General features: G+C 32.7%; 1 pseudogene; it reads right to left on the bottom strand.

Moving 5' to 3' along the window:
• Positions 1-324: 324 nt before the first annotated feature.
• Positions 325-6271, bottom strand: LOC149577145 (methylthioribose-1-phosphate isomerase-like; annotated as a pseudogene).
• Between the last annotated feature and the right edge of the window lie 4071 nt (positions 6272-10342).

The raw sequence follows: 10342 nt of genomic DNA, 5'->3' as shown, positions 1-10342 counted from the left end.
ATATATTATATAATCAAAGTAATAAAGAAATTTCATATGATGACAGTAAATTTTCAAAGTATAGTACAGGATAGTACATAAGTTGAAGAAGAAAAGTATCCTAAACTGAACACCACTATATGAAAATTATGCATTTTATCCCACAAGAACTTCATCACTGGAAAAACTACTTTTGAAGTTTATTATGGAACAACTACTTTTGAAGTTTACTTGTGCAGTCATTTTGCTCTTTTTTAGAATTTAATGACTAAAGAGTACTTCAATTTCTTTAAATTGTTATGGAATTCATAGTTTTACTTGTCCAATGTATCCTTCGTTTGCTCCTTAAGAAACGCTCTCTATGAACTCCTTTACATCAAACATAGAAGTTGGATCCTTCTTTGTAATGATACCCTATTTTACACAGCACATTTTGAATATTATACACCAAAATATATATCATGGTTGCACTTGTACAATGTATGAAATGAAGAAAACCAAGTTTGAGATCAAATTATATTTTTTTTGAAATGATAGTTTATTCACAAAAGAGTAGATATGACAATGCACATTTTCAATTATAATGGTTGAGATAAGATTTGAAGGGGTAATATCAAAAGTAGGGTTCCAAACAAAAATCCCAAATGGAGCTACCTGTTGACCTTGGCCACCAAGAGCATGACTTAGTTCTTTTGGTGACCTCTCTTCAATTATTATATACTCACTAGAGGAAATTAAGAGATCCACTAAGGTCAAAGGAGCAACTACATAAATTGGTATTTGATGGTGGAAATTTGAGAGTGCCAGATTATATGTCCCTATTTTAGTTGTTGTGTCACCTATGAAAATATAATTTTCCAACTCAGCAAGCCTTAAAATACAAGAACAAATTTTGTTGGCAAACTTCTGTCAGCCAATCATCTAATGAGATTTAATTTGGTGAACATCAATTTCAAATATCATAGCAAAGAAATTGCAGGATATTAATAATAATTCTACATACCATTTGTTGCAATCCTATCTGCTCCTAAAGTTATAGCATCTACATTACTTGACTTCTACAATGTTGCTATTACAGAATCTACTATAAGGACTGCAGGTATGTGATCATGGACCAATTCATATGCAGTGAGACTTGATCCCTGAAAGAAATGCAAAAAATCTTCAAGTCGATATAAATCTTGATATTCAAATCATACACGATAAATTTGTTTAGATATAGAATTTCAATAAATTGCAGATTTGGATCAAAATGTTCAACAATTTTCATGTTTCATCAACTTTGAGGGATACAACTTTCTTGCGAAAAATGCTAATCAAAAACTTATGTTGCTTTTGAAAACCAAAAATAGTAGCACAAGTAGGACTAGCTGAAATTAAATATTGTGAAAATTTCCACCTAATCTCTTCAATAATTAGTAAGCTTATGAAATTGTCAACCATCAATATACTCTCTATGTTTAGAGAGGACCCTTGATCAAATAATAACTAGAATAGTCTCTTGACATCAAATGAACAATCAGTTGGCAGGTGAAAATCACTACATATGCTAAAGTAGATGACTTTTTAAATTGAAATAATCTATGATAACTTTTCGAGTCAAAATTGTTTATGATAATTTTTCAAGTTACATTAATTATTAGAATCTAGATACAAACAACATTGAACAATTTTCTTGAAGATTTTTGACATGAAGTGAATTCTTATAAACTAAAATGTAGAGTTTGGTCACAGAAATTAACAAAGAACCATCCACAGTACCTAGTTGAATGGTCTTGTCTTTGTGCAAAAAGTAGTCTCTAACAGTCCCTCAAAATGAAGTGCATGAATCACACCAATAGCAGTACCATATCTAGCAGTTGCAAGACTAGCCAAACACATCACTAAGTTATGTTAGAATCATGTAGAGTTCACAAAGAAATGGATACATCAAACATATTATTGAAGTTCTGCCACACCTTCCAGTATTACAATGAGTCAAAAAATTAAAGTTCTAAGTTTTTTTGGTCTAGCATAGAATTAAGTTAGCCCCATCTAAATTGATTGCTTTGTTAGAATTGACATCATCTATCAACATTTCTTCAGCGGCTTCACTATAGGCCTATACTCAAGAAATTTGAAAATGCCATTAGAAATTTAGAAGTATATATATACAAAATGATTTGACCTAAGTATACATAGATTATTAGACCTCAGCAATACTTCATGTCATTACTAACTCAAAGTGCCTTCTTCATATTCCCCACCAAGTCCTCTATTGATCTATCACAACCATTAGTTTCTACATTAAAAATTGGTGCAGGAGCACCAAGGTCACAGGCAGGACTCATGAAGTGCACTAAGGTCACTAATGGATCCTTGGGAGGGTTGGAAGACAAATGGCCTTATAAGTTCATTAAAACTTGTAATTATATTAATCATGGATGTGATATTATTTTGGTCATAGATTGATCATATTGTAATCAAAGCTTTAATGTAAGCCTCAATGGCATTATTGAGTCTAAAAGGTACCTAGGGGTCACTAGGAATGGATTTGGGTTGATCCTAGGTTAGGTGTTAATAGAACTGACCTATAAGGGTCTTAATAGATGTAATAAGGCTAATCAAGCCTTTAAATGTTGCTACAAACACTAAGAGTGCACAATATTGTAAATTTCCTATAATGGTAAACTGGCCTAAAATGGGCTTAATGGGGTTAGTTGGGTTAGTAAAGGTTATAGGGTGATAAAGGTTATCATTAAAACCTTTAGAAGTCTTTTGTTTTGTCATTATATGTTTAGGTTGTCAAGCTGAAAAATTTGTTGTCAACTTGGCAACAAATCTCTAAGTATTTTATGTTAGTGCATAGTCAGTTTTGACTATTGTAGGTAGTTAGGGGAGTTAGTTAGAGGTTGGCATCAGTTTCTTGGAGTGTAGAGGTTTTTTTAGGGGTGATTTCATGTGAGTGAAAAACGGTAAAGGTTGATGTGTAATGGCACAAGTTTGTAATAGTTTCAATCAATGAAAAATGAAATTCTCTGCAATTTTGGAACTCACTATTCCGTGGGTACAATCTAATAATAGCGACTTGTTTGAATGTTATCTATTGTGATCTTTTCTCTAATATGATCTAGGAACATTCCCTAGCATTTTGTTTTAATTCCTTACTTAAACATTTCACTATTTTGTTGATTGGCAATAACGAGAACTTGACTAGTGCTGGAATAGTCATCGGTTACAAGGTATAGTCAGCATTAAAAGTTCGGAAACCTCCTTGAAATGTGAGGCACTCCCACCACTGTGCTAACTATGGTTTGGTGGGAAATGCAAATGATACATTGTGTATATAAGATGTGACGTTGACTATAGGGAAGGGTGCTAGTCGATGGGGAACAAGGAAAAGACTTGTTAAAGTCTATTTTTTTGACCCTACACAGCAACAGTGATTGGTTAGATGGATCCCAATGAAGGAAGGGTATGTTTTATGGGTGATTATGTCTATAAGAAGGTATTTGGAGGTGTAAGAATCTTTATTGGATCTATGTGTTGTAGGGAAGGGAGGTTTTAGTAAAAAAACCTAGGTACCCTAGAAAAATTATGTTTTAGAAGGTCTATGAAGACTGTTTCACACTTGGGAGTCCTGGAGTTAAGTGGGGTGTTCAGTTCCTTCTTTGGGAAAGGGCTAATTAAGATTAGTTGAAGGGATAGGTTGTGAAGGAAGTGTTCATGGTGTAGGAGTACACTCAAATTTATCCAAGGGATAAGATATTTTAACTCTTCATTTCATATTTGTAATAAGTCCAAGTTTATAAGGCCAAGGGACACAAGGTGCATTATAAGCCTTGTCTTCTAACTTGGGTCAAATTGGACATTTATTTGCATTTGCATAATAAGAATGTGATCCTAGGATTTATGAGTTTCTATTGGATTTTTTTAAAAACATGTTTCTAAACTCCTCTAATCAGTTCTTGGTTGGCATTTTTGGAGTTTACAACTTTTTGCATAAAGTTGTCAACTTGCTTAATTAGCAACTTTTTGTCAAATTACAAGTTTTTTGCACTAAGTGAAAAAACTACTCAAGAAACACTTTTTGGTTGGAAAAAATGATGTTTCTAGTAATATGGAGGATTTAATGATGTCCATAGGCAAGGAGATGAAGTGGTTCTATAGCAGGGGTTTTGGAATCAATTTAAAAAAAAACTATGTTTCTACAAAAAATTGACTATTTTTAGCATTGTATGGACTTGTACAAACTTATTTTTTGGAAAACATGTTATGGTTAGATAGAGGTCTGAGATAGCTTTCGAATGCAATTGGTTTGAAGTCTCTATCTATCATAAATCTCAAGTTATTGATATTTTTGTGTAGGTTGCAGCATTGCTACCCATACCTATGGCTTCATTACAAAATTGCTCATATCATGCAACTCCACCATGGGAAAAATCTGAAAACTGGTGATTTGTAAGGTATGAGGATGTACTTTAATATTATTTTGGTTTCATATAGTGGAAATGCAGGTCGTGGGAGAAAAAGCTAAACCCTTGGGATAGGCATTAAGATGTGACTATCCTTCAATGTGCTATTAAGTGCATGGAAAGAGTTAGGGGTGGAATTTTCTCATGAAACCCAAGATTTGGTGTTTATTCATGATATTAGACATGTTCCAAGTTCTAAATTTGATTAGGAGGTTGTAAAAGGACCACTTCCTTTGTCCTATAGCAAATTAGGCCTAGTCCCTAAAATGGTTGTAATAAAAGTTAGTGGGCTTAACCAAAGGTTTTGATTTCCATCTTTTGGAATATCATTTAGTAGGTGTCCAAGGCCATCCAAAACTATTGGTGGGCTTGGAGTGATTTCATAACCTTAATATCAATCTGATCCATCAAATATGGCATTCTCAAAACTTTCTCTCTAAGGACAACTCACATGCTAGAGGAAAGAACTATAAAAAAATAAATATAGATCATCACATTTGATGACCATAAGTGTTCACTTATTGAGAGATAACATTGGCAAGATTAGCTCTAGTAACACCTAACCTAAGAATGAGAATAAAAAGAGGAAACATCAGGGCATTCAATATGTTGTTGGCCCCTGCAAAAGTTTTAAAAACCACACCTCGGGAACAAGCTTATGTGCATGCACAATTCAATAATTTCAAAATTTATAATATGTGGACATTATAAAAAAAGTTGAAATAGTAGTCTAATGAAAGCCAAAGTGAATTAAAAATCAATGAGTGAGTTTGAAAGTGTAGGGAAATCAAGATACCATTTTGATTTATATTAGGATACAAGAATAAAATACAATTTTAAATTTTAATGCAATTGCAAGGGGTACTGACAAGACCATTATACAGGGAAAAGATATAAATATAGATTAGATGGCATAAATACATAATAGCAGTAAAAGGAATGAATGGACTTGCCAAATCGTCATCTTGTCTCTATAACCCACACAAAATGTCAAATATAAGTACCTCACTCTCAATGGTATCAATTTGTTTTCATATGTTATAGATGTCAGGCATATAACTATGGAGGAAGCAAGAGATTGTATAATCAGAACTGAGCATGCATTCACAAGAGTGGAAGTGGGCTTAAATAAAATGTATGAAAAAATGAGGAATAACCTGGCAAGAGATCTCAATAGAAAACTACGAAAGGAGAATGTGGAGTCTAAAGTTATGGTGCTGCCAGAGAAAAATAGAAATAGGTTGCATGAGATTAATATCCTAAAAAATCCTCTTAAAATGCTTCCTAGTGTGTTGAAATAACAATTGATATTGTTTCAATGACTTTTCCTTGCTTTAATCTTGATCCTGTCATCTAAATAATGGAGATGTGTTGTTTCAAAAGAAATGTTAATGGAAGTCACTTTTGTCAATTTATAAAGTTACTTGTTATCAAAATGCCATTTTCCACATGTATAAGCAGTCACTAATAATTAATGATCAAGTCATTTAACTAGCACTATGTTGATATAAATATTGATACTCAGCTGCTAGAATCTTGTGACCACAAAACTTGGCCTTGGTTATGCAAACTCCATTAAAAAATCTACAAAATATATCTCTATATTATTAGCTTCCAAGGAAAAGTAAATGTTCAAGAATATAATTATATGCTGTAGACATTAAAAGAGATAAAACATCCACTTAAGAGAAGCCAATTACAAACTTCCATCAAAATCATATCCATACCTTTCCATCTACACCAAGGCTTAAAATGCTAGCTTCGTCAGGTCTGAACTTCAAGTTGCATATTGTTGAATCATGTGTAGGACAACCAGTTATTGGCAAGCTAGCAGACATATCTTTTACTTTGTCGAGTACAACATATCCAACAGCTAATATTCAAGGACCACACAACATAATATTGAAACATCTCAATACTTGATGGGAAACAAAATGGTAAGATTTATAAGGACAATAGCCAAAAGCATAAACCAAACATCAATTTTTGCTTAAATGGAGACAAAATAGTAAGTTTATAAGGATGATTTGACAAGTTGTAAACCAGACTCGCTAATTTTTGCTAGAATAGACAACAAGAAATTTTCTCTATACAATCAATTGTCCAATCTATTTCCATGCATATTGGACCAATGGGTAATCCTCCTATGCATCACATCAAAGGATAGCAAACATATGGATCATTCTATCTATTGTAGAAGCGGCCAAAATTTTCCCATTATGGTTGAAATAGATAGAAGTAATTGCTAGTGGATCCTCACCTAGTGGAAGAATTGTCTGCAAAAACCAAAATAGAATGTATTTGTTTAGGTAAATAAATTAAATAGCATTTTTTTTCTTTGGAACTACAAATACATTTAAGTGAAGGAAATTGTAGAAAGGATTTTTGTATACCAAAGGTTTCCAAGTCTTCATATTCCATGTTGTTAGGGAGGCAAATCCCATTTTCTCAATGCCTTTACTGCCATGCTTGGAACCACCAAACTATTTGTTAGGCTACGGAGTACTTGACGCACATGTTCAATGCATGTGTGTCTAGTTATTTTTGTATGAATGCAACATATCTAAAAGGTTTTTCATTTAACACTAATCAAAAAATTGTAAAGTTTATGCTAATTCCTTACTCTAAATCAAAATTTGAATCCAATCTTTAAATGCTAAGAATGGACTTCTAAGAATTCTAAATATTAATGAAGTTAGCACCTATTTTGATGTAGATCCAATAATGAATAAGCGACCTTTAATGAGTATCTCTGATATAATTTGCAGGATATAGATGCTTAGAGGAGTAGACTTTGTTGTAACTATGTGTCCTCAATTTGCATCGATAACCTCCCTATATATCCTTCCTAAAGGATATGTCACTCAAAGGGACATAAATCTTTTTCAATAGAGGAACAAAATGTTGGTGTTTCTTTCACTATTGTTGCACCATGATGGATTCCACTGCTGAAATTAGGGCTCTGAAGTAGAAGCTTAGTGAGACAAGCCAAGGGCATCAAGGGGTAAATATATCTACTTGATATCAATGTGGTAGTAAATGATTCACTCATTTCAGAAAGAAATAATCCATTAGAGGCATGTAGTGTGTATACTACCTCTACATAGTGTGTATTTAAGGCCACCAAATCTGAGGAATTGGTGCATGGTATTCAAGTCTCGAATCTAGAGTATCCCAATGTCCCTATTTACAAAATAAAGATGTTGTGGTCATGAATGAGTCTAAAAGGAATTTTTTGCATGATGATGTTTGTGAAGGCATGCATGGCTATTGCTGGCATAGATGGTATTTGCTCATATTCTGTGGATGTTAACTTGTGTAGATTTAAGCTATAGATATTGCCTTGTCTATAGCTTACAACCTTATTCTTTGTAATCTTCCTATTTATTTTTTTATCAAGGTTCAGACCCCAATAAAGCTCTCAAGTAATTATCCCCTCAGAAAAAAAGTAGATGTTCAAGCATTAACATGGTTGACTGCAAGGAAAATTATGAATTTCGTCTTCATTTATAACCATAGCTAGTACTAGCATATAGTGCATCAATATCATTAGAATAGAAGCAATTTAATGAAGAACTGTCACTATAAGGGAATGATTTTCGAGCATCCCACAGATAATTTTTCAATTCTCTACATTATCCTTAATAAAACCAATCTTTCTCATCACACTACAAAAGTAAACAATGGCTGCTTTGATCTATTAGAAAGCACATTCCTAAGCAGCAAAAAGTGATAGAATTCCACTTCCAACACCCACATCAACCACAATACAACCCTGAAAATCTATATGATTTTCTATAATAGCAGCATAGTAAGATCCTGAAAACAATAATAATGCATAAGAATTCAATAGAGATACATCTACACATATAGATATGGAAAAAAATAGATGTGATTCCACAAAAGTTTAAACCATGACTAAAAAATTGAACGTAGACATGCATAAAGCTAAATTAAGGAAATTTTTATTATATTATATGAAAAAAATGGTCTAAGACTCTAAATGTTGAGTTCTAAATAGCCAATAAAATTTCTTCAATACAACCTGTGCACACATAATCTTGTAACATGTTATGCTAACGAAGTTGTCCATAATAATGGAATTACATTTTAGCAGACAATGACTCAATTTTCTTATCAAACTTGCTCTAGTTCCAAGATGTATCGCATGAACCATTGGCCAACTCCCTCCCTAAAACATTACCACAATGTATCAAAATCAAGGAAATAACATTTTAATCAGCTAATTATGTTATTGCAATCAACTAAGTCTTAACAATGATTGGGACTGTTCTCCCAAACATTTTGAAACATCTTTAGTGGAGACGTGATAAAATTTGATAATGTGCAATTGTGTCTATTTAAACTTGAAATATTGGCCATAGGCTTAAATTAGTTGGTCTATTTTTTGTTAAATTTCTATGGCATCCACAAGGAAAATTAGTCACCATACGACATGTACTCTATCAAAATAGAGAATTATATGCACACGTAAACATAAATAAGGTAATAATTTCCTAGAAAAAAGTGCATAACAGTCACTAGTAGTACAACTATAACACTAAAAGGGTTCTCAAGAATCAGTTTCTATAATAGTATATCAAAGCCAAAATTCAAAATGTTTGGTCTATTGCAATTTGCACCATCACTTTTAAAATAGTAAATAAGATCATTTTCCAATCTAGTAAAAAACCAACACAAACATAATTCAAAACAAACAAAAAAGATCAAGAGACAATAGGTAAAGGATCATTAAAAGAAATGATGCAATTTCCAATGCAAACCAAATTTAGAAGAGGAATTAGGAATGCTAGAGAAGGGTTGAACACTTGCCATAAGTCTCACATTTTGAATATTTACCAGATTCTTGCGTCATAAATATTGAACTATGTCCTGTAAAGTCTATTCACCTTCTTGCCAAGCTTTTAAAACTTCTTCATCCTCACTTAAATATTTTATTATTTCAAAAATTACAAAATTATATAACTTATTTTCCAAACATATGCAATGCATTGTCCTTCACACATTTAAAAACATACCTTTTAAACCACTAAAAATAAATTATATCATTAAACTTTCAAATTTTAAATGCACAAAGTTCCAAATTATTACAAACTTGGTGCTACTAGAAGATCCTCCTTTACCATATTTCCACCCCTTTGATGTTATTAGAAGAGTTACATACCTATTATTTGGATCATAGTACCTATTGTTTGGATCAACAACCCTTGAGAGAGATTGATAGGTAAGTGGATATGCACAATATATTAGAGACCATTTTGTTAAATTTTGATAGAATGTCTTGAAGATGAAATTTTAAAGATACTTTTGGGTATCATTTTCAGCTAGAGAATTAAGGAAATCCTATATATGCCTTACCATTCAAGAACTAAGTTTTGTATTTCTGAAACTATATATTTTTTCTCAAGGAATGTCACAAACACCAAACTTACCCAGATCTATGAGAGGTGGTTAAGCCACGTCGCAAACCCCGAAGGAGGTGCTAACCACCAAGTCAACAATCTCCCCCTCAGCACCAACTGAGGGTTCTGCACCAACAAAATGAAGGAGACCTCCTAAGATTCAAACTTGTGACCCAAGGTTCTAATACCAATTATTGGTATGTTTGTTGTTGCGCCAAAAGCTCAAGCTATCAATGAACATCACAAACACTAGACTTATCCAAATCTACAAGAGGTGGTTAAGCCATGTTATGAACCCTGAAGGAGGTGTTGACCACCAAGTCAATGTATTTATATCCCCATTTCTATCAATATTTAAAGGTATTCGTTGCTAAGTGCATTCGATTTCCTTGCAGTTATTATCACACACATGTAAGGAAAAATGTCACTTGTGCATTGATTGTTCACGGGAGTCATTTTTAGATGTTTTAAAAGACACATGAGTCA

The sequence above is a fragment of the Cupressus sempervirens genome, chromosome 1, assembly GCF_028749045.1.
Source record: "Cupressus sempervirens isolate cs-2001-9-10 chromosome 1, ASM2874904v1, whole genome shotgun sequence".
NCBI classification, from domain to species: Eukaryota; Viridiplantae; Streptophyta; class Pinopsida; order Cupressales; family Cupressaceae; genus Cupressus; species Cupressus sempervirens.
The sequence above is the reverse complement of the archived record's forward strand: the minus strand, read 5'-3'. Positions and strand labels throughout refer to the sequence as shown.